General features: G+C 41.7%; 1 long non-coding RNA gene across 1 annotated transcript; it reads right to left on the bottom strand.

The window, feature by feature from the left end:
* Positions 1-2,256: 2,256 nt before the first annotated feature.
* On the bottom strand, positions 2,257-3,383 carry LOC141076477 (uncharacterized). Its single transcript, XR_012227502.1, has 3 exons — positions 3,247-3,383; positions 2,930-2,999; positions 2,257-2,344 (listed from the first exon to the last, which is right to left on the bottom strand). It is a non-coding gene; the product is annotated as an uncharacterized lncRNA (long non-coding RNA).
* Between the last annotated feature and the right edge of the window lie 4,566 nt (positions 3,384-7,949).

The following is a 7,949-nucleotide window of genomic DNA, read 5'->3' as shown; positions in this document are numbered from 1 at the left end:
GACTAATAGAATTATATTTAACATGGAGAAATGCAAGATTCTACACGTGGGCAAGAAAAACTAAAATTCCAATTACGGAATGGGAGGAATAGAACTAAGCAACAGTTTGTTTGAAAAAGACAGTATACTAGTAGATCACAGACTGCACATGAGATAACAGTGTGATGCAGCAGCAAAAAAAGGCAAATGCAGTTCTAGGATGTATTAAGAAAAGAAGAAAAGAGTCTAGATCACATGAAGTAATTATCTCCCTCTACTCCTCTTTGGTCATACATCATATGGAATACTGTGTCTAGTTCTGGGCACCACATTTTGCAAAAGACATCGAAAAACTGGAGCAAGTTCAGAGAAGAGGTACCAGGATGGTAAGCGGACTGCAAAGTATGTTCTACGAGGAACAGTTAAAGGATATGGGAATGTTTAGCTTGCAAAAAAAGCTAAGAGGAGACTTAATAGCTGTCTACAAATATCTGAAGGGCTGTCACAGTGTAGAGGGATCACCTTATTCTCATTTGCACATGGAAACATGAGAAACAATGGAATGAAACTGAAAGGGAGAAGATACAGATTAGATAATAGCAAAATGTTTTTGACAATGAGGGTAACCAATGAGTGAAACAGGCTACCACGAGAGGTGGCGAGTTCTCCTTCAATGGAAGTCTTCAAACAGAGGCTTGACAGACATCTATCTGAGATGGTTTAGTGAATCCAGCATTGAGCAGGAGGTTGGACACGATGACCCTGGAGGTCCCTGCCAACTTTAACATTCTATGTTTCTAGGATGTTCAAATGGAAAAAGATGTATGAATGTAACTTTAAAGTGATGTGAAAATATGTAAAAGTTACTTACCAGCCTGATGACATAGGAGCTTCCGACAGTCCCCAGCTCGGACACTATCATAAATATGGCTTGTGCTGTTGATCTTCTTGCAGGAGATACTACATACTGAAACAAGAGAATATTCTGAGTGAGCAGAAGTAAGTCACGGGACGCAGCAAGTTAAGAGAACATTGGCAAAGTGAACATATGTGAAACAGTAGTAAAGAGCACAGTCAGCCAGGATTGAAAAAAAAAGCCCAGAAGCCCGTTATGTGCTGAGATTTTATTAAAGAAGTTTTTAATCTTCTTGGGCCGTCTATTTTGGAGTTTAGTTGGGAATTATCCAACAAATGCTTGGATACAGCCAGGATTAAGGGGCCTTGATGGGTGAAACAGAACATACTGGCTGACTACATAAATAGAATTTTAGCTTTGCTAACTTTAGCGCTTTTCTCCACTCACCAGGCGAATATCAGCCGAAACGGAGCAGCTCAGATTCAGACACATGATTCCCAAGAACATAAGCACCTGCAGAGATAAGGAACAATACATATACGCATTATAGAATGTAGTAGATAAGCCCCGAAAGGCAGTGGCCGCAGCTTGTAGCGGAAAAGCGAGGTGACAGGTTCCCTTTAATCCATTCATCCCCCAGTTTCCATACATTCCTAGACAGCCCCCGCCATAGTCTATGATTTCTACCGCTCATTACATCTGTCCTATTTCCGAGACCCAGTAAGGTTATAAAGCAATCTACACATCAGGTACTTACATATGTGGCCACGATACTGATGTTTCCCATAAATAGAGCGAAGGCCAAGAAAACGATGCAGCCGAGCAGGCCGGATGCACAAACTATTGGGTCGGCACGTGGGTTGTTCTTCCTATATATTTTTGCTATCTTCACACCTATTACAACTCCCAAGATGCCAGAGATGCATGAATTTAACCCAAAGATGAGACTGCAAAGAAAAGTGGTAAAGAGATTAGTGAAGGAGCTCGAATTAATGAAATATAAATAATTTTATATAATAATCATTTGAAATATAATTTTTTTTTTAAGGGGAAAACTGGGGTAGAGGGAACATTAAATTCCCAACAGAGATTGTCAAATCAAAGTTTGGTAAACTTGTACCTGTCATAGTAACCGCCGACTTCAGTCTGATTTTGTGCGCTCTCTTGTATGATACCCCGGGCACGGTGCAGGAAGATAAGACCATAGGAGCTGATGGCAGCGGCAGCAAACTTTACAGTCAGCATCCCAAGAGTGCAAAACATAAAGCTTGGGCTGCAGAAAGGGAAAAGGGGAAAAAAACATGTAAATAGCACAGAAGTCACGGGGTAGATCAGTGACATCAATCAGTGCACAGAAAATACCTACTTTTTAATGAGATTTTTTACATCTGAAATCCATGCTCTGGAGCTCAGCGGTTTGCTGTTATTTCCCTCTGCAGCTCCTCTGGTCGGCTCTTTTACAATCACACCCATGAACAGGAGTCCTATCATACCCAGAACAGGGGAGATCTGCGTAGATGAAGAAGGAGACATCACATATTACAAATACAGAGGTGTCATCAGAAGAAAAGACTAAAGGGAATTCAATGGAATCTATCACCAGGTGTTTTCTGCAGATATGTGAGCAACATAATGTAGGGACAGAGACCCCTAATCCAGCGATATGTCACTTGTTGCTCTGCTTGGTGTAGTTTTGATAAAATCTCTGTTTTTTTCTGATGCAGATCTGGCAGAACTCTGAATGTTGAGCCCTTTATAACCCCGCCTACACCAGCTTTTTCTGTGTACAATGTATATAGGCAGAAAGCTACCAATCAGTGGGGGAAGGGGTTACACAGAGCAGGAGGACTATGTGGCATGAGACAACTAGTCCCCTCCTCATAATTTCCTGCTGATAAAACAGTGATTTTTTTTCTAAACAACTGTAAAGAGCAGTAAGTAACACATCGCAGGAATCAGGTCCTCTGCCCCTACAGAGGCCTTGCTCTCAGATTAAATGATAAAAATATACTGGCAGATTCCCTTTAAAACCATATAGGAGTTATAATTAAGATTCACAGTTTGTCCACAAGATCCCTCAGACCTATTACTTACCAGAAAGGCTATTCGCCAGTCGCCAGAGAATGCCCTTGTAACTTCAGAGCCAATGATGTAACCAAGACCACTGTAATAAACAAAAACAAAGTTGTCATCATTTCTGCACACACAGAAACATATACATGTGCGAGTGTCTTTCTCTGGCTCCTCTTTTCTGATTAATGATTCCTCATTACTTGCGGGGGGTTTTGTAAGATACCATCCATATGTCTTGTACATGCATGCATCTGCAGAGCACAATCTGGGCGGCCGGAGAAAGTCCAGAAGTCCGCCTTGTCGGAATTCCTCTAATCAATAAATAGGTCCACACTCACCTGCCAATAAATCCTGCCACGTAATAGCAGTAAAGCGCGCGGCTGCGCCGGTCTCCCACATACAGGTCGGCAATGATTGAGGGGGCAGTAATTCTAAAGCTTGCCTGTGCTGCTCCCAGCAGTCCATTCATCAACAGAAAAACTGGAAAATACTGTGAAAACACAGAAAGATATTCAGTGACTATTCAAGAACGTTTTCTTAGACATCTAAAGAAATACCATAATAGAAAGATTTGTAACTTTCCCTAATTTTGAGCCGCTCCTGCTTGTGGTTTGCAAATACTGATCTAGATACAAACAGGTGAGAGGCTTTACAGCTCCTGCAGACGTCTGTGGATCATGGTCCGATCATGGACTACAATGCACAGACAGCGTGATGGTGATGATCAGGTCAGGAGACCCGCGGCCTCTCCGTGCATTGCGCTCCATGATGGCATCGAGATCCACAGATGCTTCCTGGCATCAGAGGTGCATGACCGGAAGCCATCTTCTGAGCTTCTGGCCATGACCTGGGTGTACAGTTCTCCAGCTTCAAAGGTGCAGTGCGCATGGCCGTCAGTTCAAACTATGGCTCCCGGTCATGGGCAGTGCACGTCTGAAGCCAGGTAGCGTACACCCAGCTGCAGAGGTGCAGTGACGCTGCCGAAATGTGCAGCGCGCGTGTGCGGGATGTGCAGGAGCTGGCGATGACAAAAACTCCTGCAAATTATGTTATCACTCCCACAGGGGCATGATAACATGAAGAGGGCTGACTAGTCTGGGGCAACTAACGACCCAACAACTAGTCAGCGCCCCCATTAGCACAGGAAATGGGGACAATGTGAAGGCTTTATTAACCTCATTTTTACAGATAAACATTCTACAGGGCTGGTGAGGCAGGAATTTACTCCTAGATAAGTGAGTGCTGCTGGTTGGAGGGCGTGGAGGACCTGACAGGTTCAATTCATGTTCAGTTTACCTCATTGGGAACGAAGATCCTGCCGATACTTATGGCTGACCGGACGGCCATGCCTGTACACGCAATGCGTTTCCTGCTCCAGCGGTCTCCCAGGTATCCAAAGACTAGACCAAACACGACATTGCTGACTGTGAATGCTAGAATGGGAAGGGAAAAAACAAGAGGTCAAGAAAAACAATTCTATATTATTGCATTTTTTTAAATTTGAGGATTTTTTAGACTGTTGCACTTAAGCACTTCTCCCGTCCTCGTCACTTTAGAATAAGATTTTATATTGAAATGTTACCTGATTTTGTAAAGCTGGATCCATTGTCATCCATTTTAAAGGCGACTTTCAGGTAAGGCATCGCTCCTGCCAAAACAAAAAGAGGAACACAAGTGATTATTGTAATCAGAGAAGTGCAGGAAGAGACGTCACAGCAACTAACGAGCCTTCTCGTTGGCCATGAAGATTTCTTTCCTTTTATGTTGCAGTGAGGGGCTTTATACACCCTGCCCCACCGACATAACCCGGTGTACCCCTACCTACCTACAACAATGAAGAAAGCCATGGTGTTAACTATATTAATGCAGGATAGAATGACTACAGTGCTGATGGAACGTCTGCTGGAAACTCCCGTCCGCTCGTGCAGGTCCTGTGTTTCGCCGTTTTCATCCTTCTCTTTACAGTCAATGTCTATTTTCACATCATCAGCTAAAATTGGCACTTTGGTGAAATCACTGAGCGATGTCATGTTCACAGAGCCCTGCAAACACTGGAGAAAAACACAGAAGATGGTACAAATATTACATTAGTCTCAGTCTGTGGTGCTCAGTGATAATGCAGTGTATGGCATAATAAGCAAAGAATAATAAGTTAAAGTCCCCTAGGGGAACTAAAAAATAAGGTAAGAATCAATAATTCTATAGGGAAATCTATATCTGTCTCTCTATAATCAACTGCAGGTTGTGTCTCCCCCTGGGAAAGACTCCTATAACTCTTTAGGCTAAGTTCAGACTTACGTTTCTCTCTCTCTAACGGAGGGCGCTAATAATAATAAATAATTAACGCTTTCTATAACAAATTTTGCAACACACAAATCGTGACTGCAATGCACAATAGAAAGTGACTGGGGTCAGGCCGTCACCCATAGGTATACACAGGGACCGCCAATTGTGACATCATCAGCCTGTCACGTAGGGTTCTATGTCATTGTGATGTCATCATGCAGTCCATAGGTATACGCAGGGACCACCAATTGTGACATCATAAGACTGTCACCGGGGGTTCTAAGCCATTGTGATGTCATATGCAACATTCCTAACTGGAGGTATTTGCTAATATTTCTACACCTACTGCATATTGAGATAGGATCGTGGAGATGGGAATACCCCTTTTATATAATAAAAGAGGAAACTATGTAATTAAACGCCATCTGTTATTACATAGCATCCTCTCTAGTTATATATGGCGCTGTCCCTAATTATATAGCATCCTCTAGTTATATATGGCGCCGTCGCTTATTATATAGCACCCTCTAGTTATATATGGCGCCGTCTATTATGTAGCATCCTCTGTAGCTATGTATGACACTGTCCCTTATTATATAGTGTTCTCTGTAATGTTCAGTGCTATCACATTATTACTTAGTGTCATGACTTATTATAAATAGCACCGTCCTTTACAGAGCGTATTCTCATTATTTTTGTTAGTCACAGCGCCTTCTCCCTAGCACATAGTCCTCTCTTATTAGATATAAAATGACTGCTGATGGGGCACCATCTGACTAGAAGACCAGTCCATCAGCTCCTCCATCAGAATAGAAGCTTTCCCATGCTCCATCACCCGTCATTGCATTACATTATCTAACAAGAGAGGACGGTATATAATAAAACAGAAAATAACAAAGATAACAAGAGAATTTGACATGTAAAGTACAAGTACTTTGTTGTAAAAAAAAGGAGGGAGGCCCAGACATATTTCTTGAACAGGGGTCCCAAGCTGTCAGTGTTCACCCCTGGGCACAATCATGTATATATATGTATATACACATATACTCTCATACTGACCTATATGTATACAAACATGTACTTTCACAACTATAGCGGCACAAACATACTGTATATACTCGTGTATAAGCTGAGATTTTCAGCACTTTTTTGTGCTTTTCAGCGTGTTTTCATACCCCTCTCGGCTTATACATGAGTCATTGCCGGTGGGGGAGGGGGGATGGGGGAGCAGAAGACATCATACTCACCCTCCTGGCCTCATCGCTGCATATCAGTCCCTGCATCTCAGTCCGGGCTCCAGCATCTCTCTTCCTGTCTTCGTTCCAGTGCTGAGCGGTCACTTGGTACCACTCATTAAAGTAATGAATATGCACGTGTCTCCACTCACATAGGTGTGAAGCGCATATTCATTACTTTAATGAGCGGTACCATGTGACCACTCAGCACCGGAAGACAGGAAGAGAGATGCCGGCACCTGGACGGAGATGCAGGGACTGAGATGTAGCAGTGTCTGGATGGTGATTAGGACTGGGGGGACCGTGAGCCATGCAATATTCACCTGTCCCCGTCAGGGAATATTTTAATATGGAGCATCTTATGGGGCCATCATTAACCTTTGTGCAGCATTATATGGGGAATATTTTAATATGGAGCATTTTATGGGGCCATCATTAACAATTGTGTCGCATTATATGGGGCATATTTTTGTATGGAGCATCTTACGGGGTCCATCGTGAACTTTATGGAGCATTATATGGGGCGTATTTTGTATGGACCATCTTATGGGGCCATCATGAACTGTATGGAGCATTATATGGGACTCCTGATTAAATATGGATATTTAAAAACATTTAACCTACTGATGTCTCAATTAATTTCACTATTATTGGTATCTATTTTTATTTATGAAATTTACCAGTAGCTTCTGCATTTCCCACCCTAGGCTTACACTCGAGTCAATAAGTTTTTTGTGACAAAATTAGGGGCCTCGTCTTATACTCGAGTATATACGGTACTAAAATAAGATAATAGCTTTATCAGTGGTGAAGCACTACAAATCCCATATCTACCTATCTATCTATCCATCTATCTATCTATCATTAATGTATCAATCCATAAGGAAGAACATTAATTTCTATATATACTGCAATACTGTGTTATTGTAGTATATAGTATAAACAATCAAACAATTATAGGTTTACATCCCCTAGTGGGACTAAAAACATAAGGTAAAAATCAACATAAAGGTGAAGAAAAAAATACAAATAATAAAACATAAAAATTTCAATCATCTCCTGTTCCTAATTAAAACATAAAGAGATAAAAACATACATATTTTGCATGAATGTGTCCACAAAAGCAAACTTTTTTTCAAAGGTAAAATGAATGGTGTTCTTCAAAACAACAACTCATCTCGCAAAAAACAAGCTTTCACCTGACTGTGAGATCAGAGAAATGAAGAAGAGGAAATATTGACCTTTTCCTGAAACAGTTAATGCCGATTACAAGAATGTGTCTCTCCTGTTATTGGCGATGATTCTATAGGGAAATCTATATCTGTCCCTCTATAATTATCTGTTGGTCGTGTCTCCCCCTGGGAAAGACTCACATAACTCATTAGATTAAGTTCAGACTTACCTTTCTCTCTCTTCTCTCTCGTCTCTCTCTTCTCTCTCTTCCTTCTCCTCTCTCTCTTCTCCTCTCTCTCTTCTCTCTCTCTTATCGCTTGATAATAATAAATAAATATCGCTTTCTA

The sequence above is a fragment of the Dendrobates tinctorius genome, unplaced genomic scaffold (assembly GCF_039654945.1).
Source record: "Dendrobates tinctorius isolate UK_male_01 unplaced genomic scaffold, ASM3965494v1 ptg000413c, whole genome shotgun sequence".
Lineage (NCBI taxonomy): Eukaryota > Metazoa > Chordata > Amphibia > Anura > Dendrobatidae > Dendrobates > Dendrobates tinctorius.
Note: the sequence above shows the minus strand (reverse complement) of the source record. Positions and strands in the feature narration are given on the sequence as shown.